Here is an 11,960-nt window from a genome sequence, read left to right as displayed (position 1 = left end):
TCACTCACAAAAAGTCTAAGTTTATTTTCCTTAATTAAAAAATCAAACCAGCTAAACTAACCTGACTGACTGACTGCTGACAGAGTCTGTTCAGGGCCCATTTCAATCTTAAATAATCTTCCCATCACACCTCAGGCCAAAGCTAGAGCTCCACCTGTCAGACTGAACCGGCCAGGTGATTCTGAAAGTGGTTCAAACATCATCAGTCGCTTTTTTTTTTTTTTTTTTTTTTTTTTTTGGAATGGCGCACACTACTTAAAAAAAATCCACACACAGTAACCAGGTTGAAGGCAGACTATGCAGTTGTTGTGATGAAGCCGCTCAAAAGAAGAAAAGTGAGAAGCAGTCCAGGACAAACTCTTTCACCTCCAGCATCAACCAGAAGACAACAGCGTTTCCCTCCAGACTGTACCTCTGACAGCACACATCAGATTCAAGACATATATAAATTCTCCGTGTTCAAGAATCTCAAGCTGGTGTTCACTGTTTGGGGTGGGATGTTTCACCTAGGGTGTATTCAGCAACGTTACGATACGTGACGTCTCATTGGATGGTGTGTTTGGTCGTAACATTTTGTAACAGAGCAACATGCCTGGAGGTAGTTTTCCTCCATTTTGTAGAGGTGTCAGAGGTGTTATCCAATCAGCATCAGCCTGTATTTAAGCCTCTGTGATTTAAAACGCTAGTGCTTCTTCCAAGTTGCCATATCAGTGTAGCCAGTGTTTAAAATGTTAGCCATCATTTGAAGAGGTAAAAGCACACCCTTACAGAAAGAAAATATATTTACCAATATATGAAATGCAATGTATTGTAATGTATTAGAATATATTACATTTAATATGCGAACAACAATGTAACAATTAATCACCTGCCCGCCCGGGCAAGTTTGAACAGGTTCTACTTGCTCCCCGTCTATTTTTACTGGCCAGGGCATTCGGGCAAGTGTTAATGTCGGACTCTGATATTATATAGCCTATTTGAAAATGTCTCAGAAGTAAATGCTATAATATATAGGTGAATCATATATGTGGCATATATTTATATATTGCATCAATATTTTGCAATATATGTCAATATATGTAAAAATACAGCAACAATTGCACATTTCATATATTTGCCATATATTGCAATATAAATATAAAAATATATGTGTTCATATATTGACTTTTATATGTATATGCATATACACAAACATATATACATATATATCTATATATTTCCAGAATTTCCCTGGTTGGGATCAATAAAGTATATTTGTCTATCTATCTATCTCTCTCTCTATGTATAAAAGTCCTCCATAATGTATTTACATTTATGTGATGAACACTGGGTTAATATATTTATAAATACATGATCTATGACATTCCAATTATATGGGATCATGTATTGGAAATATACGTAAAATTACAGCTGCTGTGCAGCGATGGGTCGGGTCCAGGCATTTTTAGGAAGATGCTGCTCAGTGATCAGTCACACGCAGGCAGTTTGGAGCACATGATTAAGATGTTCACATTACAATGTGGATTCCGCACCAGTTGAGGTTCGAACCTGCAACCTCTGGAGCCAAAGACAGTCGTTTACCGCTCTCAGCTAATTGGCAAGTAGCAGCTCAGTAGCAGCTTGACAATTTGACTAAGCCAGTGGTTACATTGTGATTTCCTGAAACTGAATAAATACCAAACATAGCAAAATAAAACTGCTCTGCTGGCTCAATCATGTTGTAACTAGAATATCTGCTGGAATTTTTTTTTTTTTTTTTCATGGACTGATAGTTATACTTCTGCCAACTTCTCAGTCATTTTTAACCGGCAGATGTTTTATTTCAGCTGGGGGTGTGTCACTCCAATTTAACGTCAGCTCCGATTAATGTGCAGCAAAAGTAAGGACAGTAAGCAGTCACATTAAGGCTGAACAGAGTTATAGAATCACCTTTTCAGGCTGTTATCAATTTACCTCTGAAATAAAGACCACAGCCACAAGTTCGTTTCAATGTACAGACACAAACAAATTGACAAATTAATTAAATCAACGGCCCAGGAAACTCATAAAGAATAAACAAATGAATAACGATTAATAGGCTAATTAATAACTGATAACAATATATAGCCGCACATCTCCGTGGAAAATCTTACAGGTAGCCTACTGTCCGTGGTGCTGACTCCGCTGAGGCACTTTATTATAGAAATTAAAATTCACGGAGGATCTTGTTGAGCTCTTCTTTCCTTACAGGTGAGAAATCAGCTGTTTGCCCGGTGTTTGTCAGGAAGTCTTGTAGACATGAAACGGCCCAAGACGTTGACCGGGCCGTACCAGCTTCATTTCCTGACCTCTCCAGCTGATCCAGCTCTTCACTCGTCACTCTCGCGTATCTCTCCTTTTTCTCTTCTGTCTTGTCTTCCTCGTTCAGCCGCTTATCCAAACTTAGGTCGCCAAATAAATCAAAATTGACAACAAAACGGTCCAGGTGCAGGCGAACAAAGTTGACAGCGGCTTTTGCTGCGGGTTTCGGTGAAATCTGTTGCCATGGAAACCACACAGATTCGGGCAGTAAGAAGTAGCTGTGCTGTCATGCTCATTTGAGCGCATTCTAATCTTTTCATGAACACTGAAGATTTATTTAGCAAGACTTTGCAGGTATATGTTTACAGCAGCGTTTACAGTAAAAGATTTTGATGCACTGTAGGCTCAATATTTGATAAATCAAAAATCTGAGAAACAACGTTTGTGTAGGATAGTCTGAAGATGCTCTGTAGCAAGTTTGGTGTCAACTGAGCAAAAATTGTGGGAGGAGATAGGTTTAAGATGTTTTACAGTTTTTGAAAAAAACAGAGTGATGGACCTCATAATTTGCAATAGGTTTAAGTGCACAAAAGTTTCTTCAGTATTGGGGCTACAGTTTGATGAAAGTTGCAAAGCTGTGGCACATACGGTTGATTTGTTATAAATTTTCAAAGTTTTGAACTTTAAAGGCTTGCTATAGCGCCACCATCAGGACTATTGGCTTGAGTTTGCAGCTGAGGTAATCTGGCATAGGACTGGACCTTTGTGCAAAATTTGGTGAGTTTTCACCCATGGGAAGTATGATTTCCTCGGAAGAAAGAAGAAGAAAGAAAGAAGAAGAAAGAAAGAAAGAAGACCTGGGGATACAATAGTGTCCGGTGTCCTAAGCTGCCTGGACCCTAAATATATGCCATGCGTGGTCCATGCATATGTTATGGTTGTTTATTAGAAAATATGCAATGTTAAGAAAAATCCCATTTTTTTTTTTTTAATATATTATGTTGCGATATATATACATATATGGTATATGCATATATTGCAGTATATTTGAATATATAAAGACAAACTATTGCATGTAAAAATATAGTGCTGTTTTGGTCTTGATTGCAATATATTTGTTTTATATGTATCAATATATAGACATGTATGGTCTATGCATATATTTCAATATATTGGAAAATATAAAGACTAGTTCCCATATATGGAAATGTATTATCTAATAGATCACATGATATTTTCCAGTATACTGCAATATATTTTTGTTTCGTAAGGGCGGTAGTGATGAGTGGTAGTGATGTCAAAGGTCTTTTGCAGTGCCCCTATTTTTAATGACACTGGTCTGTAAGCAAAATGCTTCCAGAATAAAAGTAGTTAAACTTTACCTACTTTCAGTTACTAAAAAAGAAAAAATAAGTCAAAAGTGATGGTTGCCTCCAGTTATCAAGATACAGTAATAAGTCAAATATTGAAATTCTATACAAAGTAATGAGAGAGCAATTATTAATTGAAAGGATATGTATGTGTCTGAGCTGAGTCTTGACTCAAAACATTTCCGCAATGTAGAACATATTCATCTAGAATGTTTTGATAGAACATGCCCTTTTTGACATATTATTCACTAACAAGGACCACACCAACAACAAGATACGACTGCACGATTTATTGTTAAGTGAATTGTGAACTTGATTGACGGTCTTGTAGTTTGGCTGTGTGTGGGGAAGCTTCTTAGGGAATCTGCCATAGCTCCCGGGCACGACGAACCCCCAAAAAGCTTCATTACTTGAGACAGGACTGAGTGGATCTGAGATCTTTGAGATCTGAACAAATGTAGCAGTGATATGTTTGAGAAGGCCAGTGGCCCGTGATTTGAATTAGATTTTCGGAATACCATAACGGGAGGTTGAGGAGGCTGCTCCAATGCGGAATGAGTGTCCAGAGTAGTGGACTGGGGATTTGCCAGAAATGGAGAGGATTTGGCGAAAGTGCTGGTGGAACCAGAAGCGAGTGGCTACATGTCCAAATTTGGAGACAAACAGGGGATCTGACGATGAAAGGCTCTAGGCTTTACAAAATTTCAGGTAGTTCAAAATAGACTTGAAAGGATTCAGAGGTGACTGGACTTTGCAGAAGAACACTGGCATCGGCTGTCTAGATTGATTGGTTTTGGTTCGCTTAAGGTAGTACACTATGGTGTCGTCTTAGAAATATGTTAAGTCAGAGATGCAAGCATGGTGGCGAGGGTCAAAGTGTAGGGAGGAGGCAGTGAATTCGGAGCACCTGAGGAACCCGAAAAAGGTAAGCAAGAACATGGTTTTCAGGGTTTGGGCCACGTTGGAAGAACTGTATCCAGATCGAATGGTGTGGATACTGATGAACAGAAGGTCAGCGGTAAAGGGAAGATGACAAGGGTTTTACACTGGCTCCTGATGACGGAGGCCTCTAAGGAGGGATGCTGTTTGACGATGGCTGGAGGCTAGACCTGGGGAGCTGGTTAGGAGCTTGGAGAAAAGCTTACAGTACAGGCCAAAAGTTTGGACACACCTTCTCATTCAATGCGTTTTCTTTATTTTCATGACTATTTACATTGTAGATTCTCACTGAAGGAATCAAAACTATGAATGAACACATGTGGAGTTATATACTTAACAAAAAAAAGGTGAAATAACTGAAAACATGTTTTATATTCTAGTTTCTTAAAAACAGCCACCCTTTGCTCTGATTGCGAATTTCCTGCGGGATGAATAAAGTATCTATCTATCTATCTATCTATCTATCTATCTATCTCTATCTATCTGATTACTGCTTTGCACACTCTTGGCATTCTCTGGATGACCTTCAAGAGGTAGTCACCTGAAATGGTTTTCACTTCACAGGTGTGCCTTATCAGGGTTAATTAGTGGAATTTCTTGCTTTATCAATGGGGTTGGGACCATCAGTTGTGTTGTGCAGAAGTCAGGTTACTACACAGCCGACAGCCCTATTGGACAACTGTTAAAATTCATATTATGGCAAGAACCAATCAGCTAACTAAAGAAAAACGAGTGGCCATCATTACTTTAAGAAATGAAGGTCAGTCAGTCCGGAAAATTGCAAAAACTTTAAATGTGTCCCCAAGTGGAGTCGCAAAAACCATCAAGCACTACAACGAAACTGGCACACATGAGGACCGACCCAGGAAAGGAAGACCAAGAGTCACCTCTGCTTCTGAGGACAAGTTCATCCGAGTCACCAGCCTCAGAAATTGCAAGTTAACAGCAGCTCAGATCAGAGAGCAGATAAATGCCACACAGAGTTCTAGCAGCAGACCCATCTCTAGAACAACTGTTAAGAGGAGACTGCGCCAATCAGGCCTTCGTGGTCAAATAACTGCTAGGAAACCACTGCTAAGGAGAGGCAACAAGCAGAAGAGATTTGTTTGGGCCAAGAAATACAAGGAATGGACATTAGACCAGTGGAAATCTGTGCTTTGGTCTGATGAGTCCAAATTTGAGATCTTTGGTTCCAACCGCCGTGTCTTTGTGAGACGCAGAAAAGGTGAATGGATGGATTCCACATGCCTGGTTCCCACTGTGAAGCATGGAGGAGGAGGTGTGATGGTGTGGGGGTGTTTTGCTGGTGACACTGTTGGGGATTTATTCAAAATTGAAGGCACACTGAACCAGCATGGCTACCACAGCATCCTGCAGCGACATGCCATCCCATCCGGTTTGTGTTTAGTTGGACCATCATTTATTTTTCAACAGGACAATGACCCCAAACACACCTCCAGGCTGTGTAAGGGCTATTTGACCAAGAAGGAGAGTGATGGAGTGCTGCGGCAGATGACCTGGCCTCCACAGTCACCGGACCTGAATCCAATCCAGATGGTTTGGAGTGAGCTGGACCGCAGAATGAAGGCAAAGGCGCCAACAAGTGCTAAACACCTCTGGGAACTCCTTCAAGACTGTTGGAAAACCATTTCAGGTGACTACCTCTTGAAGCTCATGGAGAGAATGCCAAGAGTGTGCAAAGCAGTAATCAGAGCAAAGGGTGGCTATTTTGAAGAAACTAGAATATAAAACATGTTTTCAGTTATTTCACCTTTTTTTGTTAAGTACATAACTCCACATGTTCATTCATAGTTTTGATTCCTTCAGTGAGAATCTACAATGTAAATAGTCATGAAAATAAAGAAAACGCATTGAATGAGAAGGTGTGTCCAAACTTTTGGCCTGTACTGTATGTCGCTAAGGTATATTTTGATGGTGAGACTTCTGATGGCCAATGAGGAGTGGACATAGGTGATGAAACTGGTCAAGGTGACGAGGTCGAATGATGGAAGATTAAGTTGTAGTGACAGTAGAAGAGATGGAAGCACTTCCAAGCAGTCCAATAGCATGAGAGTGTAGAGCGTGATAGACTGTTGATGATGGAGTTCCAGGATTCGATGATCAGTGGTATTAAGGCGGGGTTTACAGGTTGAACATCAGAGCCGAGTATGGAGGGACCAGTGTTGGGTAGTTGACTGCATAAGGGGCCAAGCGTCTGAACTTCTGGAATGAGAAACGGGAGAGAGTCAGCAATAGAAGTGACCAGGAACATGTGCAGCTCGGAGGATGTACTGGTGAGTGACAGAGTGCCAACTTAGGCGACGCATGAATGGCATAATGGATAAGGAATTGGAACGACTTTTGTTGATGATGTCAACCAATGCCAGGTTAACTGAGTAGAGGAGGACAGACTTGTGAGACTATTCATGGCCCCAAAGGATGACAGCGACTATGACGTCGATGGGGTATATTTCAAAGACCACCGAAGATGTCGTCTCGCACTCACTAGCAAGCTCTGGGGGCCATTCTGCTGCAAACCATTTTCCATCGTAGAAACCCCCAAAACCGGCAGATGGAGCAGCATCGGTATATGAGTTAATGTCATGAGGGTAAGTCAGATGGTCAGCGTAAAACAAGGTAATCCCATGCCAATTTGAGAGGAGGTTGAGCCACAGAGTTCGGCCTGACTGTAACTGTGAGATGAAATCCAGCAGGGATGGAACAGAAGCGGAATGATAAGCATGGCGAAGTTGAGGTGGCCTAAGAGAGAGAGAAGTTGGCGTGAGGAGGAAGTTCGAATTCAGGAGGCTGATTCGATTGAGCTTCATGACTGGAAGAGAAGCTTGCAGCCGGTTTGTGTCCAGAGTGACACCGAGAAATTCCAGAGATGTGAAGGGGCCCTCTGTTTTCTCGGCAGACGGCGGCACTCCTAGGTTAGAGAAAGCTGCAGTGAGTGTAGCCAAACCTGAAGCTGGTGGTGACAAAGGTGGGGAAATTATAAGAAAATCATCCAAGAGATGGACAAGATACGGAATTTTGTGATTAGAAAGCAGAGGCTCTTCTTTGGCTCTGGAATGGCTAAAATGACTTGACGTGGGCGGGGATGGAGCAGGAGGCTGGGTGGGAAGGCGCTCTACACGGGGACCATGGAAGGACTGCACAGCGGCAAAGATGCGGCAATAGATTTCATTATTGAGTGTGCCTCAGTATCTTCGTTGAACTAATGAACTTGGACTGCTGCTTCAGAAGCAAAATGGACGTGATATTCCAGACTATCACGAGGATTCTCACGTGAGCATGCTGGTAGGCAGCAGGGGGCGCTGGCATCACGGTGCCATAAACCTCAGCTATTGCAAGCTGCCGCGACTGCTGGATGTGAGTGGCAGGTGGCGCTGGTGCCAGGAACCCCAAATAAAGCTGTTGTTGATGGAATAGACCCCTTCACAGCTTGTAAATAGTGTGACGTAATATGGGGGGCGGGGCTTAGCTGGAGGTAAAACATCTCAAACGCGCTAGCCTGTCAGTGCGGATTAGCATGTTTTAACGTTGTGTTTATGCTAAAATGGATGAGGAAGACAGCAACTTTAGTGGATATGTGAGTACACTCACTCTTCAGGACCGTGAATGTTATGTAAAAAAATTGACTCTCGCTGATGGGACGAAATTCCCCGACCCCTACATGATCACTCATTGGATGGATGATTTGATGGTACTGCCCGAAAAGATATTACAAAAGAAAGATATTACAAGAGATATTACAAGAAGTTAGCGGAACCCCTGTGGGGCTTAACGCAGCATGCTACTCCTGCCTGGGGTCCGTTTATCGAAGCAGGTTCAACAAACTCTTACCCCGAACTCTGAGTTGATCTACTCTGACAGCAGACGGCAGAACTAATACGCCACACCAAAACTCGCCTGCTGACTGAATGAATGAGGAAGTTAAATCCCGTGTGTGGCTGAAAGAGGGTGGACACACAGAGAAACTCCAGGTTTCATGAGAAAAACCTGGTCCTGACCAGGTTAGTTTCATGGAGTCTGTTACTGCGGTAACTGACCGAGAGCTTAAGTTACCTCCCTCTGTGAAACAGGTTAGAGTTACCCCTCTGTCTCTGCTTTGACTTACCTCCCTTTGTGAAACGGAAAACCCTGAAATGAGTTTCCCTCATTTCAGGGTTAACAGACTCAGAGTTTTCACTAAACCTGCTTTGGGAAACGGACCCCTGGACAACACTGAATCGCGTTCAGCCACCGCTGTCTATGATTTTTTTGAGTTGCAGCTGCTGGTATTCGATAAAATTTTAAGTTTGTGTTTTTAGTTTTTCGGTTTTGGCACCCAAAAACACAGCAGGATGACATTCTTCGTACAGTGTGTACAGTGCTTGCCTCCAGCTTCAGTTTATTTTGCCTCCAGCTAGCGTCGTGACGTCACAGTGACATAGGCCATGAAGGGGTCTATAGATAGACTATAGATCTATGTGGAAGGCCCCTGGCATCCCTGTGCCAGAAGCCCCTTCTGGAGGAAGCTACTGCTGTTGCTGGAAAAGGGTTCCAGGGGGCGCTGACATGCCGTGGTTGTCTTCTCCGGATGAAGAAGGGGACTTCTTTTTTTATTTATTATTATTATTATTATTATTTATTTATATATTTTTATTTATTTATTTATTTATTTAGATGTAATGTGTTCTTTCTACTGGAGTGCCTCTTTCTGCTGACTCTGCTGACGATGCATTGCTCCTTTAACTGTGTCGGGGGCGGTGACTTAAGGACAGGATGACGTGGTGGATGTGGTGACGTCAACCGGAAGGCAGTTGTTTGTGTTTTGGAGGCAAGCAGTAATACAAAGTTTTGGGGTTTTTTGTCTTTCCTGTGAAATGCAGTTCACTAAAAAGTGATTTGTGAAGAGCTGCTACAGTCCAATTGGAGATTTCTGAGGGAAACTGGCCATCTGGGGACCTTGCTGGAGCGTGGTAGTAATGTGACTTGCTACCTGTTCTGATGCCGGAGTTGTTGCCTCGGTGGCGGGGAATTTGAGAAATCTTCGGGGGTGATGGATTGTATTTTGCCTCGGCCTCTCTTTGCTGGAGGAGGAAGGCTTTTGGATGGCGGAAGCGGGGTATTGGGCACCGAAGCAGAGGAGAGATGCTTTTCTTCTGGTGCTGGAACTGTGGAGAAGGGCTGATTAAACTCTGGGCCTGATCGTCCTGATCCTGGTTGAATGAGTTGTCATCCGAAGGAGACGGAAACGAAGTCCATGGTGGAATGAGGTGAGTGGCTGCCGAGTAAGGTTATGAGGCTTAGTTAAGGGGCAGATTGTTTCGAGTTTAGGGCATGAAGTTGCCACGACAGAATACGACAGTGACAGAGGGGGAGAGGGTTACGAGAATTTGAGCAATGCCGGAAGAGGCGTGGTTGTGGTGTGGCCCTGCCCCTGAAACTACGGTAGATAGCTTCAATTAAAATGTAAGCATCATATTTATTTCAGATTGTATTTAATTTGGTGTGTGTAGCAATGCATTGAACCTTTGTTATTTTGTACAGAAAAACATCCACCAATCCATCATCCATCCATCCATTCATCCATCTCAGCTGTCACTCACTCATGTGTGTCAGCTCACGTCACGTCACATGTTTTGTTTTGTTTTGTTTTACCCTCTGCTTGCTCTTACCGGCTGTTTTTTTTTTTTTTTTTTTGATATAAAGTCAGTTGGAAAACTTTGCCTGTACTGGACGCGGTGCAGAGTCACAGTCCTAACACACACACACCACTTACACACACACATTAGCTCAACACACAAAGTATATTATTTTGATTTTATTTTGGCTGCATGCACTGAGAGTCTGACACTTTCTCACTGTAGCTCATAAAAAAAATAAATATAGTAGTAGTATAAATATTACAAATTAAGCTTGATATGTCTATCTATCTATCTATCTATCTATCTATCTATCTTTATATACACTATATTACCAAAAGTATTCGCTCACCTGCCTTTACTCATACTATGAACTGAAGTGCCATCCCATTCCTAACCCATAGAGTTCAATATGATGTCGGTCCACCTTTTGCAGCTATTACAGCTTCAACTCTTCTGGGAAGACTGTCCACAAGGTTGAGGAGAGTGTTTATAGGAATTTTTGACCATTCTTCCAAAAGCGCATTGGTGAGGTCACACACTGATGTTGGTCGAGAAGGCCTGGCTCTCAGTCTCCGCTCTAATTCATCCCAAAGGTGTTCTATCGGGTTCAGGTCAGGACTCTGTGCAGGCCAGTCAAGTTCATCCACACCAGACTCTGTCATCCATGTGTTTATGGACCTTGCTTTGTGCACTGGTGCACAGTCATGTTGGAAGAGGAAGGGGCCCGCTCCAAACTGTTCCCACAAGGTTGGGAGCATGGAATTGTCCAAAATGTTTTGGTATCCTGAAGCATTCAAAGTTCCTTTCACTGGAACTAAGGGGCCAAGCCCAGCTCCTGAAAAACAACCCCACACCATAATTCCTCCTCCACCAAATTTCACAGTCGGCACAATGCAATGTACCGTTCTCCTGGCAACCTCCAAACCCAGACTCGTCCATCAGATTGCCAGATGGAAAAGCGTGATTCATCACTCCAGAGAACGCGTCTCCACTGCTCTAGAGGCCAGTGGCGGCGTGCTTTACACCATTGCATCCGACGCTTTGCATTGCACTTGGTGATGTGTGGCTTGGCTGCAGCTGCTCGGCCATGGAAACCCATTCCATGAAGCTCTCTGCGTACTGTACTTGGGCTAATCTGAAGGTCACATGAAGTTTGTAGCTCTGTAGCAATTGACTGTGCAGAAAGTCGGCGACCTCTTTGCACTATGCGCTTCAGCATCCGCTGACCCCTCTCCGTCACTTTACGTGGCCTACCACTTTGTGGCTGAGTTGCTGTTGTTCCCAAACGCTTCCATTTTGTTATAATAGAGCTGACAGTTGACTGTGGAATATTTAGGAGTGAGGAAATTTCACGACTGGATTTGTTGCACAGGTGGCATCCTATGACAGTTCCACGCTGGAATTCACTGAGCTCCTGAGAGCGGCCCATTCTTTCACAAATGTCTTGTTTCACAGTCTGCATGCCTGAGTGCTTGATTTTATACACCTGTGGCCAGGCCAAGTGATTAGGACACCTGATTCTGATCATTTGAATGGGTGAGCGAATACTTTTGGTAATATATTGTATCTACACTACTCACAAAAAGTTAGGGATATTCGGCTTTTGGGTGAAATTTCAGGATGAACCTAAAATGCATTCTAACCTTTACAGGTGAACTTAATGTGACCTTCTGTAAACTTTTGAATGCACATGTCCAACTGTTCAATGTTTCAGTACTTTTTGCACAAGTTGCTG

This window comes from Myripristis murdjan, chromosome 8 (assembly GCF_902150065.1).
Source record: "Myripristis murdjan chromosome 8, fMyrMur1.1, whole genome shotgun sequence".
Lineage (NCBI taxonomy): Eukaryota > Metazoa > Chordata > Actinopteri > Holocentriformes > Holocentridae > Myripristis > Myripristis murdjan.
Note: the sequence above shows the minus strand (reverse complement) of the source record.